Here is a 20,059-nt window from a genome sequence, read left to right on the forward strand (position 1 = left end):
TTTATTTCAAAATTTAAAAAGGTGTTTGTATTCCACATTCAATTCAAAATAAAAAGACAGTTCATCAAATATACTTGTTATGAATTTCTCAACTAACCCAAGAATGTGATTTTTTTGTTTGTTTGTTTTCAAGAATGACCTTTAAATAATCATAAATACAAAATACAACCACTGCAGGCTAGATACCTGTCTGTGAAACATTTTGTCTCAATGTATTTTCTTGGGAATGGTTGCAGTTCTGCAGTTGCGCAGAACACAAGTTGCCTTTTTTGAGTACACAAGTAAATTCCAAATGTACAACAACTTCTTCAAAATTAAGGGCAAAAGCACAGAAAAGCTACTCAAGAGGACACCTGTTCTCTTAAGCAAGCATGTAATAAAAACAATTTTTCTCTATCATAGCAACACACAAGAAATCACTAAATCAAGGCATTCTTTCTGTCCACCGCTGTTCCGCAATTATTTTTTTAGCTCACCTTACTCCTATCCATTTGTCCAGGACTAACTGAATAAGAAGACAGACTGCATTCAGTCTGGCATTCAGAAGGTATTCCAGACTGATGTCAGACTGAGTATATGAAGGATGCAGACTAGTTTAAGTTTGCAGATGACACCAAGTTGGGAGGTTGTGTCGATCTGCCTGAGGGCAGGGAGGCCCTGCAGAGGGATCTAGATAAGCTGGATCGCTGGGCTGAAGTGAATGGGATGAGGTTTAACAAGGCCAAGTTTCGGGTTCTGCACTTTGGCCACAACAACCCCATGCAGCGTTACAGGCTTGGGGATGAGTGGTTGGATGATTGTGAAGAGGAAAGGGACCTGGGGGTGTTGGTTGATGCTCAGCTGAACATGAGCCGACAGTGTGCCCAGGTGGCCAAGAGGGCCAACGGCATCCTGGCCTGCATTAGAAATAGTGTGGCCAGCAGGAGCAGGGAGGTGATCATCCCCCTCTACTCAGCACTGGTGAGGCCGCACCTCGAGTATTGTGTTCAGTTTTGGGCCCCTCACTACAAGACATTGAGGCCCTGGAGCTGTCCAGAGAAGGGCAACGAAACTGGTGAGGGGTCTGGAGCACAGGGCTTATGAGGAACAGCTGAGGGAGCTGGGACTGTTCAGTCTAGAGAAGAGGAGGCTCAGGGGAGACCTCATTGCACTCTACAACTTCCTGAAGGGAGGTTGTGGTGCAAAAGGGTCTGGCCTCTTCTCCCAGGCAAATAGTAGGACCCAAGGAAATGGCAAGAAGTTATACCAGAGGAGGTTTAGGTTGGATATTAGGAGAAACTTTTTCTCTCAAAGGGTGGTCAGGCACTGGAATGGCCTGCCCAGGGAGGTGGTGGAGTCGCCGTCCCTGGCAGTGCTCAAGAGGCACCTGGATGAGGAGCTACGAGAGATGGTTTAGTAGCTTGTGGCACTGATAGGAATGGGAGGGTGGTTGGACTGGATGATCTTGCAGGTTGTTTCCAACCTTGTGATTCTGTTATAATTGTAGTACTAAAACAAACTGTGCTTGGGTTAATACTTTCCACATTGCATTTCAGTCCACAGTAATTTTTTCTTACTTTTGAGCAAAATCAGTTATGCCAGCTTTTTTGTGCTATTAGCAGAACTGTGTTTTTCCCCATATAATTTGTATCCTGAAGTGTTTCGGATAAAGCTGAAACATCGGATGCTAGCTAACTTGTAGACCACAACAATGATTCAGGAGACAGCCCAAGGCTGAATCTCATGGATTTGCATTTCTGAACTAGAACTATTTTATGCTAGCATGTTTGTACTACTAGATTTTGCACCACTAGACGAGGGAGCTGGGACTTCTTAGCCTGCAGAAAAGGAGGCTCAAGGGAGACCTTATCACTGTCTACAACTAGCTGAAAGGAGGTTATGGCAAGGTGGGGGTCAGCCTCTTACACGTAACTAGCAATAGAACTAGAGGGAATGACCTCAAGTTGCATCAGGGTAGATTCAGGTTGGATATTACAAAAAATTTCTTCTCTGAAAGAGCAGTCAGGCACTGGAACATGCTGCCCAGTGAGGTGGTGGAGTCACTGTCCCTGGAGGTGTTCAAGAAACATTTAGATGTTATATTGAAGGACACAGTTTAGTGGGGAAATACTGGTGGTAGGTGGACAGTTGGAAAGGATCATCTTGAAGGTCTTTTCCAATCTTGGTGATTCTATGATCTTAAAGTCCTGCTTTTATAGGGAGAATTTGTTCAAGTTTCTTCTAAATAACAATGCTGCCATTATACAAATACACTTTTAAAATGCATTTGCTAAGAAAGCTTTAAGTTTCCTATCTCAGTTTCTCTCGCTCTTCATTCCTTTTTCAGTTAAAAGAACTCCAAGTAAAAAAACCTCATTTCTGCCATCTTCTGATTAGCTCCCATCTGTGTGAAGTGAATGGAAGATAATCACGGTCAGCACCTGGATAAACAGACTTACCTGCCACATCAAGAAAAGTACTGAGAAATATTGAGAAAGCAAAAACATAAGTGAACAAGGTTATATTTAGTGGAAATGCTTCTTACTGATTTTAGCATTTCAACTTTAGAACTAAGAGAGTAAATAAAAGCTTTTTTTCCCCCCAGTACACAGAGAAAACAAATTAAATTGTTCTTGCTGTTCAGATAGAGAACACAGGGTTCATAATATAAGTTAGGAATATTCATTAGGCAGCAGTGTCAATCCCGGAGGTTACCCGAACGGCACAGTTACTGCCAGAAACGATACATATCTCAGAAATTTGTGGTAGGTTGGATAAGTGTAAGAGATTATTCTTTTATGCCATTGCCTGAAAGGTTGCAGGGGACACAGATGAATAAGTCCAAGCAATCCTTTGTCTGGAGAACACTGATGGATGAGTCCTAGGCCAGGTTGCAAAATTCTTTGTCCAAGGGACACAGATGGACAAGGGCAGGGGCAACAGAGAGAGAAAGCTGCAGATTAATGGCCAGGAAGCAGTCCTTTGCATAGGCTTACCTCGAGGAAGATGGCTATCTAAAGAGGTACCACACATAAAACCTATCCCAGAAATGCCATGTTGGCAGAAGAAGGATAAGAAAGGGACAAACAACCATGAGAGTAGGTTTTTTGGACATGAGAAGCCTCAAGTCCTGCTCCTCTCCCTCCTGGACCTATTATGTCACTGCACCTTCTTGCTGCCTAAGGCCAGCCGTGCTGCTGCTCTCCCCCAAAATGTTTTCTGACAACAGATTCCTTATGATGTGATGTCTGCATGCTGAAGAAGAACAAGAGCTGTCTGCCATCAGAAGCCTCATGAGCTGATTTCTGCAGGCTGATGGGCTCTCCTTGGCCTGCTACCTGAATCCTGCTGCTTCCTCCCAGACTTACTCTGCAGCTTCTTCCTGCTACCTCCTTGCTGTCTAGGACCAGCCACACTGCTGCTGGTGCTTTTCCCTTGTGCTTTTGCCTCAGACCATTGGAACAGCATACAATGGACCATTGCTGGATCCTGGTGGTGACTATCCCTGCTTTATGCAATTCTTGCTTATTTCCTATCTTTTCTATCATCTGCCTTCCTTTCTCCATCACTTTAATACATAATAGTCGCCAGCCTCCCCTTCCCATCTCCCTGATTAAGATTTCTAATAAATTGGTTGGACCAACATTTGAACTGTTGTTTCTTAATCTCACACTGTGTATACATGTATCAAAGAACCTCCTTTCCTTTCTATAAATTGGAGCAAGACAACAGAGTCCAAACTGCACTGATTCATGACTGTCTTTGCTTGATTAGAACTTATGAATATTTCTCCAATCAAGGTTTCCAGTTTGTTTCCACATTCAGCAATGCTCCAAATTGTGCAACTTCATTTTCATCATTTGAGAATAGTTTCACTTGCCCTCCAGCAACGTCACTGAAACATTTCATTATTCATATTAGGATTATCTGATTGATTCACAGTTTATTTTGCACACATTTTGCATTCTCAGATTTTGGAAATTGTGTCCTTAATATGGCCCTCTTCTTAAGATTTTATTTCAGTTCACACTAACATTTCATATTTCAGTGAAGAAAATATTTCTTAGCACAACAGAAAACACATGACATTGACTTTGGATATTTTTCATCTGCTTTGCCTGCATCAGCTCAGGTAGCTGCTGTGCCAAGTGCTTAATAAAAGTATTGTGTTTAATTTACAAAGAACTCTATTCAATGAAACAGCAAAATACCCTTTTGGCTTGCCCAACTGAAAACATAAGAAACATCTGGAAAATTGGGCTAATTGTAAAGTAATGAAGAAAACTAAGAAAAACTTTCCCTTTACATTTTCCTTTACTGTCTGACAATTATAACATGTAGACAATTAACCCTAAAGGGCATAGCAGCAGATACAGCTGATGCTATTTTAATTATTTTTCTAATTCCTACTTAAGAGCGTATTTCTTTTTTCCACTTACACCTGATGTATCCCTGTTATTTTTCTGACATCTCCAGTGAATTCTCTCCTTCAAACCCAAGGAGAGCCTCTCAGGTCAATTTTGACTTGCCCATTCGGTATTTATTTACAGATGCAAAAAATAGATCTGCCATGGCTTTGTTTCCTCTCAAGCTGTCTTGAGCTAATTCTTTTCCTATCATGAGGTTACTCTGTCCTTATTTAACTTTGTTATATCTAAATCATGTCCCATAACCTTTGCCATTAGTTTTCCCTTAATAGGAAAAAGATGAAACACTATAAATGGAAAATTTAGCCACATTAAAGCAATTCTAACTTCAATACTTTCTATATTTGAGATTGCCTAAGATTTTCCTCCCATCAAGAACAAAGAGAAACATATTGGTAAAACGAGCAACTTAAGGATGACAAGCTTACTGTCAGTATTCTGCTCAGCATGTAAAGTTGGCAGCTGCTTAACACTTATTCCACTTTCATAATGATGGACACTGGAAAATGTAGTATTTTTCTCTCTCAGCCTTTCCTAATTTACTCCATATGTAAGCAGAACTTCCATACACTTACCTCATGCACCCAATTTTCTAGCACCCCTCCCAGCGTAGGGCCAGGGTCTCCAAAGCAAAAAAAAACCAAAACAAACGAAACAAAAAACCAAAACACATTACCTTGGTGGTTTGTGGTTTTAATACACACTCTCAATCTCACATACTCAGAACCACTAAAAATCAGCAACTCCTTAGAGAGCCAAGATTTAATTTGGATCACACGTTACCGGCCAGACTAGAGAATATGTTTAAAATAACAATATTTACTTATATTCATCAACAGATGGTAAAACTGTGCAGGGAGAAATGTTTGAGAAGTGATTACTTTTAAACAAAAACAATGGTCGTACCAGATACAGATTGTTGATGAAAAGCAAGAAAATATAGCATGATTTTTCAAATTATATCATAGATCAAATGTTTCTTCCTTATGTACCTATTTCAAAATTGAAAGTCAGATTTACTCTCTTCCTCCATTGCTTTGGTCACTGCCCCTTTGTTATGCAAGAATGGAGCACTCAGCACCAGAGCATTTTCTTTCTAGAGAGGTTTCTGAAGAGCTGATTTCATTGACCATAGTTGCAATTCACTGAGTCTCTCCCCCTACAGAAGTATTAGGTCAGATGACTACATTTTTTTCTCCTTTTTTAAGAAGGCTGGTTCACATAGGTGTATTCTCTTGAGTTACACTAATATGCCTTAGTTTTTTTCAAATTTTAGTGTATAATTTGGCTGTTCTTACTGGACTTTCATTTTATACACAGGCTGCCCTTAGGAGAAGTAATAAACATGACTCTCCTGCCACACATACATACATATAGTTCCATGAAGAAAGCATTCATAGTCTAATACATCCAGATGAAAAGGGGAAGGAAAAAAATCAGAATGAAAAGTTATTTGTAGAAATTGGACAGGGAAGTCTACAAGAACTGGTACTACATGATCCATTCCACAGCCGATGGGTCATTAATTGATATTGGCTAACATGAAGGTTAAATCTAGGCTGCAAAATTTACTTGGATTTAATATGAATAATACCATGATAACACAAAAAACTTTGATCATCAATTACTTCCTGAAAAATTGTCCAACTGACACTTATACCACCTTTGTATTTCATAACATTCTACCCATTTATAAGAACTCTTCAGTCTGCTTAAAGTGTGGCAGAAGACACGCAGAAACCAGAAGATTCTGCTAAAGAAATTAATTTTTGTGCATTTTACTTTCTGAAATATGACTTTTTTTTTCCCCTGTGATCAACTATAAAATTATAGTTTTTGTGTTTTTTGTTTTTTTAAACAACTCATCCTTTGACCCTGGACATACTACTGAAAGACAATCCAGTTCTTTTGAGTCAGAATTGCTTGGTGCAATTTACTACAGATGTGGAAGGAAAACTCAGCCCAACATGAAAACAAGAACTTTTTTAATAATTATTTTAAGCATTCATGTGAAATTATAGAGTGTATTTGTTTGTAAACAATACAACATTTTATTTCCAAGACATGTAATATGTCACAGTATATGTTCTGCTTTTGTGATTACTTATTCAAATTAACAAGTAGTCAAAAATAAACAACAATAAAAAATTGTAGCAAATAAAGACTACTGTGGTCAGTTTTGCAAGTTAATGTGTGTGTTTACCTGGCAGACATCAGTGAAGATGGCAGATTGCTGCTTGCTATAAACAGTTCAGTTGTACAACTTAACTGCAGCACCATTGAGTTCTGGGTAAATTAATTAAAATCATTTCTGTAAACATGTTATAGACATACTCCATATAAAAGGAAATTAAAAAAAATAAAATAGAGATTCCACACAAAAATCTGGTCTGAAATAATTGAGCTACTGAACCTCAGAAATCTAATCTTGCATCAACAGGCAAGTTTTGCTACTGTCTGCCTTGTCTCCTAAGACTCGTGATAAAGGAGACTATGTTCACCAGAGTTTCTAGGTAGAAAAATAGTACTTTTCTTGTGCTGTTCATGTTTGTTGTTCTGTTTTTCTTTTTGCCATCACTAGTGATTTCTATTAAAATCATTACCTTGGTTAGCAAACAAATACCTTCAGTGTTAAAATACATAGAAAAAAAATAAGTTGGTGCCTACATTATCTTAACATTGAACACTTTTGTACTGTAAGATGAGCATATTTTACTTGAAGCCATTCCAAATCACTACTACACATTCAAAAAATAGACTTACCCTTGAAACTAGCGGGTGCTAGCCTCAAAACAAGCTAAAGGAAACAAGTTTCCCATAATACGTAATTATGCAGTGGGACATGGTGTACCAGATACTATGAATAGCAGCAGTTGAGATGAGTTCAGAGAAAAAGTAGACAAGTTTATGGAAGAGAAATCTAATGAGGCAAAGTCACCTCAATACCACATCATTATGCCTGGATCAGGAGGCCCCCAACCCGCAAATTGTTGACTGTGAGAATATTCCCAGGAAGCATCACTGCCTGCTTTCCTATACTCATACGACTCTAAAGACATGGACTTCAACAACTGTCAAAAACAGAATGAAGGGCTTCTATAACTATTCCTGCAGTTAACATCCAATATTTTGTTTGGGTCAGAGACATATTTCATTGTTGCTGGTGTTCAGTATTTCTTTCAGTGAAAGCTCTAATGAATTGTTGACAGAAAGCAACCTTTTCAGATTTATTGTGGATAAAAAGTATCTGTAAACTAGACAACAAGCATTCCAGGACAGGAGTCAACTTTTTGTTATGTGTTTGTATGGCACCCACAAAGAGGTCTTCTGATGAGGACAACAGGTTTTCTGGAACAGCAGGTCCTGAATGTTTTCATTCGCAACCTCACTTGAAAGGGCACCGCAGCAGCAGGTCCTGAATGTTTTCACTCACAACCTCACTTGAAAGGGTACCATGGCTTTCCAAAATTTCTGGGATTGTGTCCCTCCGCCTTTTATATTTCTGTGATTATGTTCCCCAACCAGGAATAACAAGCCCATGTTAAGGAATTAGTGTCCATGACTGCCACCATACTGCAACAAATACAAAACACCAGAAAAAAAAAAAAAATAAATTTTCTTAGTAAACAAACTTCAGAGAGATACTGAACCATAACTCCTTCTAGCAAAACGTCTGCAATTGTCTTTGCAAAGAAACTAAAAAAATAAACCAAATAAAGAGTTAACCAGAGTTTTCCTCATTCTTTAAAAGGAGAAGCAGTGTAGATTCCTGCCAGAATCTGTTGCCACTTAAAGAGTACCAAACATACAACTGCTTGGAAAAGAAAGGTATAATATGATGTAGTCAAGCTGCAACAACAGACCTCTTATCTGTGGTGCAGTAATATGAGCGAATGGGTATGATAAAATTAGTTTACGAGGGAAAAAATAGCAATTTGCCATTTTTTCCCCTTTAAAAGTGTCCAGCAAACAAAAAATAGAAAGATGTTATGTTATCCTATCCCTATTTTCTTTTGTACATCTGTTATCTTCCTACAGCCAATTTTCTCTGACAAGATGATGTTTTGTTGAAGCAAATCCAGTAGCTGTACAGCTGTGCAGAACATCAACCCGTTACCATCCTGAGAACCCTGCAAAGCTTGGGAAGGATAACTGCTGCTGAATTTCAAGACTCTCCATGCTTTCTTTCCTCTTACAGTATTACATAGAGCAAGGAGTAGTGATTTTATAGCACATAATCTATTCCTGGTGTAATGGCAAGTAGCTTATTTCACCAAGGAGTAGTTATTTTTCATTAAGCTTGCATTTCCTGCTAGGAAACAAACTGCATATGGATGATCACCATGCCATAGCTGACCTATAATCGACATTTTAACTTACCTCACTCCCACACTCTCACTTCCAGAAAAAGTAAAGGGGAGATCATTCATTTTCAAGAGCAAATTTTAGTTGCTCTGAAGTTTAGTTTTCCAGTTTCAAGGTGCAATTTAATTTTTTTTTTTTTAAACTGTACATAAAATACAAGAATAGAAGATGAACAACTCTAAGAGTAATTTTGTCACTAATCATTGTCTATATGCCAAGTAAATTTCTTTTGCCATCATATGATAGGGTGTTGATCTTCACGATCCAAACCCTGATTTTTAACTAGTACCTAAGCAATTAAACCTCAAACAATATCACTTCCTAGCAGCTCTTCATACAGGAGACAAATATCTTCGTGAATTTCAACTCTGTCATTTACAATTCTGCTCTGTACATTTTTCTCTTCCATGGCCAGCATTTCTGTGCATATTCCAGAACTACTCTGGCCCAACCAGTGTTCACTGGTGAGGAATAATAGGTTTAGTTTCGAAGTGGACACTGAAAAGTTTCATTGCCTATCTTTAGTGCACCTCCGTAGAGGGAGAAGTATTAAATATCCTTTGAAATGCAGGTCTTAAGGGCAGTAAGAAGAATTGGGAAGCAATTAAAAAAAAAAAAAAAGATGCACAAAACAGGCTGATGAAGTCACATCAGCAAATGTTTTCCTTACAGAACAAAATCTTATGACTTCTGCCTATTAACAGTTAACAGTTCTGAAGAGAAATAAACAGTGAAACAAACTGGAGAAAATGTGCATTAATCAGAGTGAAAAGCATTTCCTCAGTAAAATGCCACCCTGATATAAACTTTATCTTTTCTCCTGAAGTTTTTCCTCATTCTTCTTTACACGTTATTCAATGCCACAGTTTCTAGTTCTCAGTTTTCTTCCTAAATCTTTTAGTTCACTCTTTTTATCCTCATGTATCGTATCTATGAAGGATTATTTCCACTTCTGCACCACCACATCCTCCTCTCACCCCCCATTTCTCTTCATCCTTCTTCCTTTTTACACTAATTTCTACTCCTTTGTTGTTGTTGTTGTTTTTTATCCTTTACTTCACATTTAGCTTCTCTATTCAGAATATGAAAGACAATATGTCAGACCATTTTTCCATACTAACAGATATTCCACTCCGAATCAACTGCGTACACCATGTTTTGCATTGATGCAGCACCTTCCCAAGTACTCATATCCCTGCTATGCATTTAGGTAAATGGAGTTCGTTGCGCTCAATCTATTGTCTCAATCAATTGTCAAGCTAGAGCTAATCTCCTCCTCAAAATCATTTGCAAAATAATTCCATGCACATTTCTCTACTCCCAAACAGAGATCTGCCAGCAGCTTCCTCTCAACTTACCTTTCTCTCTTGCTAAAGACACAGGTTTCCCACACAAGGTTCTATCCCATCTTGTGTACTTCAGCATCTTAACAGAAAGCCAGTCTTCTCCTGGGATGTCTCACGAAGGAATATTAGCCATGATTTTAGAGACATCTATTATCCACAAAGCAAGCTCTAAAGTATCAGAAATACTTGAATTGTTCTATTTTTCAAATGTGCTAAAAGGTACAGATGTGGCCACACAGCTTGATAAAGGTTCCACTACCACTTATCAAGGAATGCAGAAAGGGAATGAGAAAAATGCCAACTATTATAGCTAATTCACAAGTGGATGTTAACTTGCGGTGAGTTTGATAAAAACTAAATTTTAAATATAAATAGTATTATAAATAAATAATAACCAAGTTGATGTACCTCATTATATCACATTGAAAGTCCGAACCAAAGACAAACCTTACCAAGGGCCACCTTGGTTTTAATCAGATTGGCTTAATAAAAATGAAGCAACCAAAGACCAATCAATTTGGAACTTCACAAAAACCCACTGACAGATAACATGGTGTAGATTCATTTAGGAAAATAACTATGCGTCTATTTAAGTATGCACAGTATTTCACCACAAATAAGTGCACAAGCTTACTTCATGTCAAAGCAATTTTATATTGTCATTAAAGAAAGTAGTCATGATAGGACTGCACCAGCAAAGTAATTGTTAAGAAGCTGGCAGCTGAAAAGTTGGGAAAAGTCCTAATTTCTCCTCAAAACATTCATTTAGTACTTAATATTCCAGAATCAATAACTGACTAAAGAACTTTAGTCAGATTTAGACAGGTAGAATTTAATTAAATCTGCATCAAGTCTGTATCTCCCTTTAAAACTGACAACAAAATCTGCATGTACGCACCACAAAACACTAGAGAAAGCAAAAGCAGAGGCAAAAAAATCCTAACTTAGCACTTTGATGACCTCAAGAAGACATTTTAAAGGCCATCCATCCTCTTTATCCCTTAGTTCTCCACCTGCAAAATAAAAACATTTCTGTCTCAAAGGTAAGTTTCTGATTAGCATTACATTCATAGGAGCATTTACTAATTGACTTCATCTAGAAAAGAGCCACCTATTTCAATACAAAGGAAAGTTTCTAGCGTAATGTATCACAGTCAAGTACACTAAGTAGAGGAATATTGTGAACGTCTGTACAATCAGAGGTGAGAAAACCACACTTACTAAAAAATTACTTTGAATCACTAAAAACTTTTCACTTACATCCTCATCTAAATCAACATATTGTATAAAGACTTAAGATAAAAGTTCTTCCTAATTGGGTATATGTTTTTAGAATTACATTATTTGAACATATAATGAAGAAAAGGCAGTTATCGCCTCTTCATACTACATCTGTTGCGTGCCTGATCTACTTTTATTAATAAGAATTACCTTCAATGCACAAAATCAACTACACGTAATATCACAAGATTATTTTCACACAACCTAGATTTTAAAGCGACATTAAAGGGAGAGAGGAGATTGTCTTATATATGGTTTACCTTACAAAAGCAGAGTATGTAATTACCAGGAGATTGTCTTATATATAGTTTACCTTACAAAAGCAGAGTATGTAGTTACCAATGTGTGATACTCCATGTTTTTGAAATTATAGTCTTTAGAGATTTGTTTGGCATGGAATGAAAACCACTAACAAATTGCTAGTGGTAAAATATTGCATGAACATTGTTTCTTGCAAAATATTGGAAATAACTATTGTAGCATTACTCAACAGTTAGGCAACCTCTGTTTACTGTAAGTATTAGCTCCTTGAACAACGTGTCCTGCATACGTAAATTCATTCCCTTTGGATCCAAAACCCCGGATCCTAACACTTGGGTCATAAAACAAAAATATATAAAAAAAGTCTTCTTGCTAGCTGGTCTAACTGTAGCTGCAGGAAATTGTTTACGTCATATGAATAAAAAAGCCATAACAGAACTAAACAGAGCCATGCTTATTTTTCAAATAATTCCTCATGAATGCATTTCATTTACTGCAGAAATATTTGTGGGCTTTTTTGCTGTATATATACATAACAATCAAATCTTGTAGCGACTCTTAGGAAAAGCAAGCAGAACATTCTCCACCATACATCCCACTGTCTCATTTAGATCCATGCAATTCAAAACAAGTTTTGTTCCATACTTTAACACTCTTTTATAGCGATGTACAGTAGACAAAAACAGACTTGGCTGTTTGACCTTTGGTCTAATTTCCTCATTTTCCTCTCACAGGGTTTTTGTTGGTGATTTTTAAAAAATTTGTTTTTCTGTAAAGATACATTGGAACAAGTCTTCTGGATAGAAATCTTTCCAACTCAAAGCCCGCCAACTGATATCACTACTTCTTTGAGTTTCAGGTTCACTTACCCTAAACAAGTCTGCAGATGACACCAAGTAGAGCGGTGCAACCAACACACTGGGGGAAAAGATACCATTCAGAGGGACCTGGATAACCTTAGGAGGCATTTAGCTCATGTAAACCTCATGAAGTTTGTTAAGACACTCAAGTACAAAGTCCTACACCTGGGTCCTGTTCAAGTTGGTCTAGAAGGGACTTCAAAGAGGACAGGCTGAGAGAGTTGGAGGTTCTTTAGCCTGGAGAAGACTAAAGGGAAACCTTATATTGGTCTTATAGTATTTAAAGGAAGCTACAAAAAAAATAAAAATAAAAATAGGGAGGGATACTTTATCAAAGATTGTAAAGATAGGAGAAAGGTAATAGTTTTCAGCTGCAAGAAGGTAGATTTCAATTAGTTATTAGAAAGAAAATCTTTTCTCAGAGGGTAACAAGGCTCTGGAACAGGTTGACCAGAGAAGTGGATGCTCCATCCCTGCCTGTGTTCAAGGTCAGGTTGGATGAGGCATTGGGCAAGTTCATCTTGTGGAAGATATCCCTTAAATGGTTGGAGGTGTTGAAACTAAATGATTCAAGATCCCTTCCAACACAAACCATTCTATAATTCTGTAATCTCTAATGAAACTTTATTTTATGGACTTTGCAAACAAACAAAAAGTGTTGATCTTCTACAGAGCTCTTTGTATTTATATTTTTTGTCTTTCAAACCATCATTACAAGTACCTGATTAAGTATAAAAGTACAACTCTTAGAGAAGAATTTAATTATTTCATTGTGGTTGACAACTAACATGCAGAAAATTAATTTAGATAGTACATTAATCCCAGAAGTTTAACAAAACTGGAATGCAGGAAAGAGCACAACCATCTTTATTGTAAACAGAGGAAAGAATGTCACAACATATTTAGCATATAGTATGCCAGCAGTAGTAAAGCAGAGATGGGAGTTAGCACCTGTTTAGAAAAGGAACAAGCAAGCTAACATTGGGAGTTGGGGGAATTCCCCACTAAACTATATAGAAAGTAGGTCATGTTTACTCTTTTGAGAATGGAGAAAAGAAAGAATTCTGAATCATATATGAACCATTACATTTAATTTTTTTAATCTCTAGCAGCTCCCAGGAGTCTGACAGACTGAAAAATCTGGATTTTACAACTCTGGCAATTATCTTTGTTAATACCATAAACTTCTCAGTATCCATTCGCATTATCATTAAGGGTTTGTCTTTCTATTTTACTCCCCTTCACAATTCTCCCTCTACCCCTTGGCCTTGATTTAGTATTTGCCTGTTAAAATTTACTCCAGATAAAACTTGGCACACAAACACCTTACACATAGGCTTCAGCTAAAATAGTACTTCAACATTTTTGCAATTTAACTCTCTTGCCAGGTGTTACTAACAGGAAAAATAGTCAGGCTTAAATGTCAGAGGGGTCTTCTTAAAACTAATAAATGCAATAGCTTAAGCATCCCACCCAGAAACCTAGGAAAACTAAGTACTTTCTTTGTGTGACCTTAATAGTTAATTCTTCTCTGAAACATTGAGTTAGCATTGAAACAGTCAAAACTTTACATGCAAAAAGAAGATCAGCTTGATAACATGCAACAAAAAAGACCATCTACAAATAGGAATGGCAAAGCAATCTCATATTAGCGTTGAATTTAGGAGTCCCATTTTATCAAGTATAAAGTAGTAGGCTAAATGTAAAACTGATTACAACACTTCTGTGGAACAGATGAAACATTATAAGTAAAAACCCAAAGCAGAGACATAGTAAGAGAATGAACCACTGCAATTTTCTTTGGGGATTAAGTGCAAACTCAGGGCAATTATGACTGCTGAGTGGAGGATGGGCAAAACCACAGGGACCCATAGGTCAGGTTGCAGGAAAGACCAAGAGACAACCAGACAGCATGTAGGAGGATTTTAAGAAAGAAACTGAGCAGAGAAGACAGTTATGGTAGTTCCTTGTCCAAGCAGAGTTCTAAAGCAACAAACTTCTCATGTTTACTTCTTGCATCATTCAGGCAAATGCAATTTCAAAGATATCCTTTGTACATAGACCAAATTGCAACAACAATTATATTTCATCATCTGTTTGCAAAATCAGTCCCCTCAGATATCTGCTAATCACCCAGGATGAAGAATGAGAACTCCACAAAATAGTGGAAGTCTTACACCTGAGTACCATCGCTCCTAGTGCAGACTATAACAGCATTTCCCTTCACCTGTTGAGCACCACATTGCTGTCAGAGCAGCAGTCTAAAGGCAGATTCAGGCCAGCATCTTCCCATGGAAATGCTTCCCTGATTTAGTGCTGAGTTTACTCCACAATTAAGCCTTGACTGATCAATTGAAAGACTCCACCTCCATCACTGTCAGTGGGGTTCACTCCCACATTCTATAACCCTCTATAAGCTTTGTTCATAGAAGGTTCCACTAGTCAGTGGGGCCCAGTGCAGTTTATACATTTGTGGGGTACCTCACTAGAGCAGAGATAGATCCTCAGAAGAGTTCTTCAACTACTGAAGATTTGTTATGGTTTTTTTTTGTTTGTTGGTTTGGTTTTTTGTTTTTCTTTGGGGAGATACACCCTGGCAGTGCCTCTCACAGCTAAGTTGAGCTTGCAGGGTAGTCCAGAGCAACAAAAATTTAATAGCACCAAAGGGCCTTAAATATAGCTTTTGTTGCCTGAGGACACTGGCTTGCCACAAGGTTCAATTTCTGCCTTAGTTTTCTCAACCTAGAGCTATTCTACTTAAGAAATGTGGTGTTTTCTTATGTTTCTACTCAGCATATGAAGATGACAACAGAGGTCAATCTTGTGAGACCCACAATAACAGAAAATACGATTTACAAAGAGACAAAACATGGGCAAGAAACAAAGAAAATCATCAGCATGGAGTAATGCCAGTTACCAGGAATGGTGGTGGATTTCCAGATAAAAACCTCATGCAGGCAGTAAAATTGTGAAAGCAATAACTGAGCCACCATATGGAATTTATAATGGAAGATGACAAAAATAATTGTTATAACATCTATGGGGAGAAAGATCATCAGGACATTGCTGTTGGAGCTGACCATGAAAATATTCGATAAGCCCAGAAAGACCGGTAGAAACAAAAGTGTTCTGTTTTTGCTTTTACCTGAATATTTGTATTTAACAGTAAAGAAAAAAAGATTATATTGCACAGCTCACATTATTGGCACCTATATGTAATTTTAAAAAGGATTAAAAACAAGATCATTTGTATATTTTGATGCAATAGCCGTATCCTCACAGACACAGCACTCATTGAAAGAGCAACTAGAGTGAGCAGTGAAAAGAACAGAATGGATTGTTACAGAACAATCTCCATTAAAAAAAAACCTCCAAACTAAGTGAACAATATGGAGAATGCAAATTCCATGTATTGTAGATACCCTTTAATCCACGTGCTACAGACTACAATTTGACAGAAAAATAAATAGCCAGACTATTAGCTACAGTAGCAGTAAGCATAAAACAATGTATCTTCATATAACACTGGTAGGCCAGGAAAAACAAAACAAAACAAAAAAAAAACACACCACCAACAGCTCTTGCTGTTTTTGAGACTGTCTGTAAAGACTTCTACTAAAGGGAAAGCAATCCATAGAATGAGTGAGCAGATGCAGGAATATTTATTACAGAAAGAGTTGGAAACTCAGCTTCCATATTTACTGTTATATTATTAAATCAGCAATCAATTCAAATCAAGCTAGATGGCAGAGGCAGATACATTTCATTGCCAGCCTCATTAATGCAGTAACAAGACCAGGTGCTAATGAAATGCTGTTTGAAAACATATAGGTCAAAACAAGTAATTGATAAGAAGCCCATAAAACAAGTGTCAATAATTGGTATAAGACTTGGTAGAAGATGACAAGAATTTATTTGAGAGAGATCATAATCCTATCAGGTCTCAACAGGAAAGGTTTTACAACTGAGAGAAGATATGCCAAACACAATTAGGGAAGCACAGCTCTTGCTAAACTCCCATTCTGAACATCGGTGATGCAGTGTGGGGTCTACAAAAGTTACAGTAATCTCTACACATCATACGTAGGACAGGAAGCAGAAGCAACATAACTTTTCTAAGGATACAAGAATATGGGACCAGGTTAGAACCATTCTCTGCTTTCCCCACATAACATCTGTGGGGCATGACTACCACGTAAGCACAAATCCATAATTCACTTAAGACTTAACTGCTGTTCAAATATCACTTAAATAACACTCAATTCACTTATGATACTGACTCACAAGTGTATTAAAAGCAGGCAAGATTGTCCACAAGTTGATAAAAAAAAGTTTTTCCCCAACAGCCTCAAAGGTTTGGAAGACTAGTAATACATTCACATTGCATAGAATACTTTCTTCTCAAGAATTTCTGCAGTTCCTTAGCAGATTAAACATTATTTAATCATTAAACAGGGTGTCTGCACCCTTCAGTGTTGATGGTTTTGCTTCTTAGTGCACCTCTGGCTAATGTGCCACTGGAAGACAGAAGTTGTCCTCTCCTGAGGACAGCAAACAGCCATGGTAGAACAGAGTAAGGTGTGGTGCAACACTTGTGCCCACGTTCTTTGGTCAAAATGAAATTCCTTTTGAAGTGATATGCTGTATACTTCTGGTGACAGGTTTTCATTAGCCTCATGTATGTAAGAAAAACTAACACGTATTCATGGTTTAAAACTAGTAATAATGATTCTGCCTTCTTACAGTTCGCTGAACTGTGTAAAGGTCACAGCTCTGTTGATGCCCTTTTTTTTTTTTTTTTTTGTTTTGTTTTGTTTTGTTTTTCACAGCTGACTACAAATAGAAAGACTCTTCACAGCCAAATGCTGAGATCAGGCTCTAAGGAGCTGCAACTTCAGATGCTGCCAAACAATATTTGATTCCTCTATTGTGAAATACCACGTTGGCTCTGGGGCATAGAGAGAAGCCAAGCTGAGTTTAGAAAATTCTACACTGAACTATTGTTTGGTATCAAATAAAATATATCTCTCCTGCTACTGCAAATCACAAGGCATCCAAGGACATCTAATACTATCTTCACTTTCTACTACTTCTGCAAAATACAGCAACAGTATCACATTGCTACATGTAACAACACGTATCCAGAATGTGTATTCCAGAAAGAATGGAAATCTCCTTGTCAAGAATATAAATTAAGAAGCAAAATATCATAAGTAAAAAGAGCATTAAGATACTTTTATCAGTTTTGTGCCCTCCTGTACTCCATACCAGTAGTTCCCACTAAAGTAATAATCATTGCATCTCCAACATACTTCCTTTCGCACTGTTCTGATATTAGAAGAGCCAGTAGACATTGTAAACTGAAGGTCTTGTTATCATAAAAGAAATACTACTGCAAATATAATTTTTATTTGCTTGAAAAAGTCTGATAAGCACCTCTGTCGCTGGCTTATAGATAAAGCTGTCTTCCACAAATAGAGAATCAGGCTAAATTGGCCATGGTATAACGAAGACAGGAGAACACTGATGCACTGAATAAATTCTTACCTGTATGAAATGGAATGCCTATTATTTTCATGAAAGGGGAAGCACATTGTTAGAATCATAAAAGCTATATGATTGGAGATAGATTCCCAGGAATGGCCAGCTGTGTTTTGTTTACGACATATAGATAGATATTTCTGGTGCTGGTACATTGAGTACCCTTCCATTTGCCTCTAGATTCATTCTGATGAGAAATACTCTTGCAATAAGAGCAAGATTTCCAATAAATATAGAATGGCTACTCTATATCCTGACTATCTACAAGTCTGTCCAAAGCCTGTTTTTTTGCATTTACTCCTGAGCAATCCAGCATTTTTATCAGGTCTGCACGCAATTTAAATGACCAAGTCTTTCCTCCTAACTTCCTGAAGATAATTTAAACATCTAAAGAAACTGCTACTCATTTCAGCTAGTGAAGTTTCTGGCATGAAGTGCAAGGTATGACATTACAATGAACTCACTGTCACAGGAATAGGGCAGCTCCTTTGACCTGTGCACATCAGAAGCAAGGCTTCCTCGATTAGTAGCATAAATTTCATGTTGCAAAAAATCTCATAACATGTAACACACATGCTTTTAAGTATCTTAGTTTCTCTCAGCTTCAACTTCAAAAAAGAGGACAGTTGTTTAAAACGAAAAAAATAATTTATTTCCAATCTCTGTCACTTGACACAGTTTGTCTGCTTACAGATACTGTGGGAAGCAATCATGAACTTCATAAAGGGATGTGGAAAGGCATCCAGAAAGCACAGTACTAGAGTAATCTTACTAGAGGAGCAGTCTACTTTTTTTAATAATGCAGTAAAATGACAAAGATAGCTTTTTACATTGCAAAAAGCAGAACTAGGAAAATTGAAATGACAAATGCATGCACAAATATTCAGATGCATACTGAATATTTGATCCTTTATTCACAACGTGCATTTATAAAGATCTTCCTTTAATATATTCAGTGAGGTGAAGCATCTAATCAGTACAGGAGCATTTTCTACTAGTGCCCAAAAACATATTCCCTGGAAAGATCCTGAGAACAGTGCAAAATATGGCAGTAATTCCCCACAATATTTTCACAGCCTCCAGGAATTTGTGGCTGAGTAGTTCCTGAATCAGAAGAGGCATCTCTACCTTTAATAGCCTTGGATCTTGCTTTTCTTTCATCTATGACTTTTTATATCTGAGCATTTTAACCAACACAACATCTCACGGCAAAGAACTTCACAGCATAACAACGCAATATGAGGTGAAAAATATCATATTTTGCCTATCTTGAAATCAGTATTTTGCACAGCTATTCTGAATAACTTTATCTGTATTGCCAGAAAATACCTTGAAGTTTTCTCATTCTCAATTCTAGATTCCCTTATTAATGCTGATCAGTACAGTCCCAGGATAAATCCCATGGAGATCCTCCTTCCTCTGTTTTTTTTGTTTGTTTGTTTGTTTGTTTGCTTTGTTATTGCTTTTTTTTTTTTTTTTTTTTTTTTTGTCATTTAACTAACCTTTACGCATGTCAACCCTTGGAAGCAGTGAAATTGCTTCCGATAAATTCTTTATAATACCAAGCAAAACATTCTTAGGAACATCAGTAATCTCATACAGGAAAAAGCTCACTCACCTGACTGATGATAAGGACATCTAGCTACAAAACGATCCATCTCAGGAAATAGCCTACATCCAGGAAAAGTTCTTTTGGAAGCCAGCCCTTAAATGAGCCTAGGGAGGGGTCAACCCCTTGCAGTCACGTGGAAAGTACAGGTGAATTGCTTGCATCTGCTCTTCCTGGGACAACCACTCATCTTCACCAGGTGTTCAATTACCAGTTCAGGCTGTGACTTAATAGTTCTCTTAAAATATGTGAAGTTTTAGTTTTTTTCTTTCATCCTCTGAGTTCTTAACTTTTTTAAAGGCTTTCAGTAACCTACAAACCAAATAGACTATATCAACTACAATTTCACTGTACACAAGCTTTCTATCTTTTCTAAAGAATCCATGTTGA

The 20,059-nt window shown here is 37.4% G+C and overlaps 1 long non-coding RNA gene across 6 annotated transcripts in view; it reads right to left on the reverse strand.

Moving 5' to 3' along the window:
- LOC128085352 (uncharacterized) overlaps positions 1–20,059 on the reverse strand; it is a 221,493-nt gene that overhangs the window by 57,635 nt on the left and 143,799 nt on the right. For 5 of the 6 annotated variants that reach the window (XR_008208923.1, XR_008208924.1, XR_008208925.1 and 2 more), the window contains one exon: positions 19,679–19,981. The exons of the other annotated variant lie outside the window; for it this stretch is intronic. This is a non-coding gene — a long non-coding RNA (uncharacterized LOC128085352). The remainder of the gene's footprint in view (positions 1–19,678; positions 19,982–20,059) is intronic. 6 annotated transcript variants of the gene reach the window in all.

Source organism: Tympanuchus pallidicinctus, unplaced genomic scaffold, assembly GCF_026119805.1.
Source record: "Tympanuchus pallidicinctus isolate F22 unplaced genomic scaffold, pur_lepc_1.0 scaffold3, whole genome shotgun sequence".
NCBI lineage: Eukaryota > Metazoa > Chordata > Aves > Galliformes > Phasianidae > Tympanuchus > Tympanuchus pallidicinctus.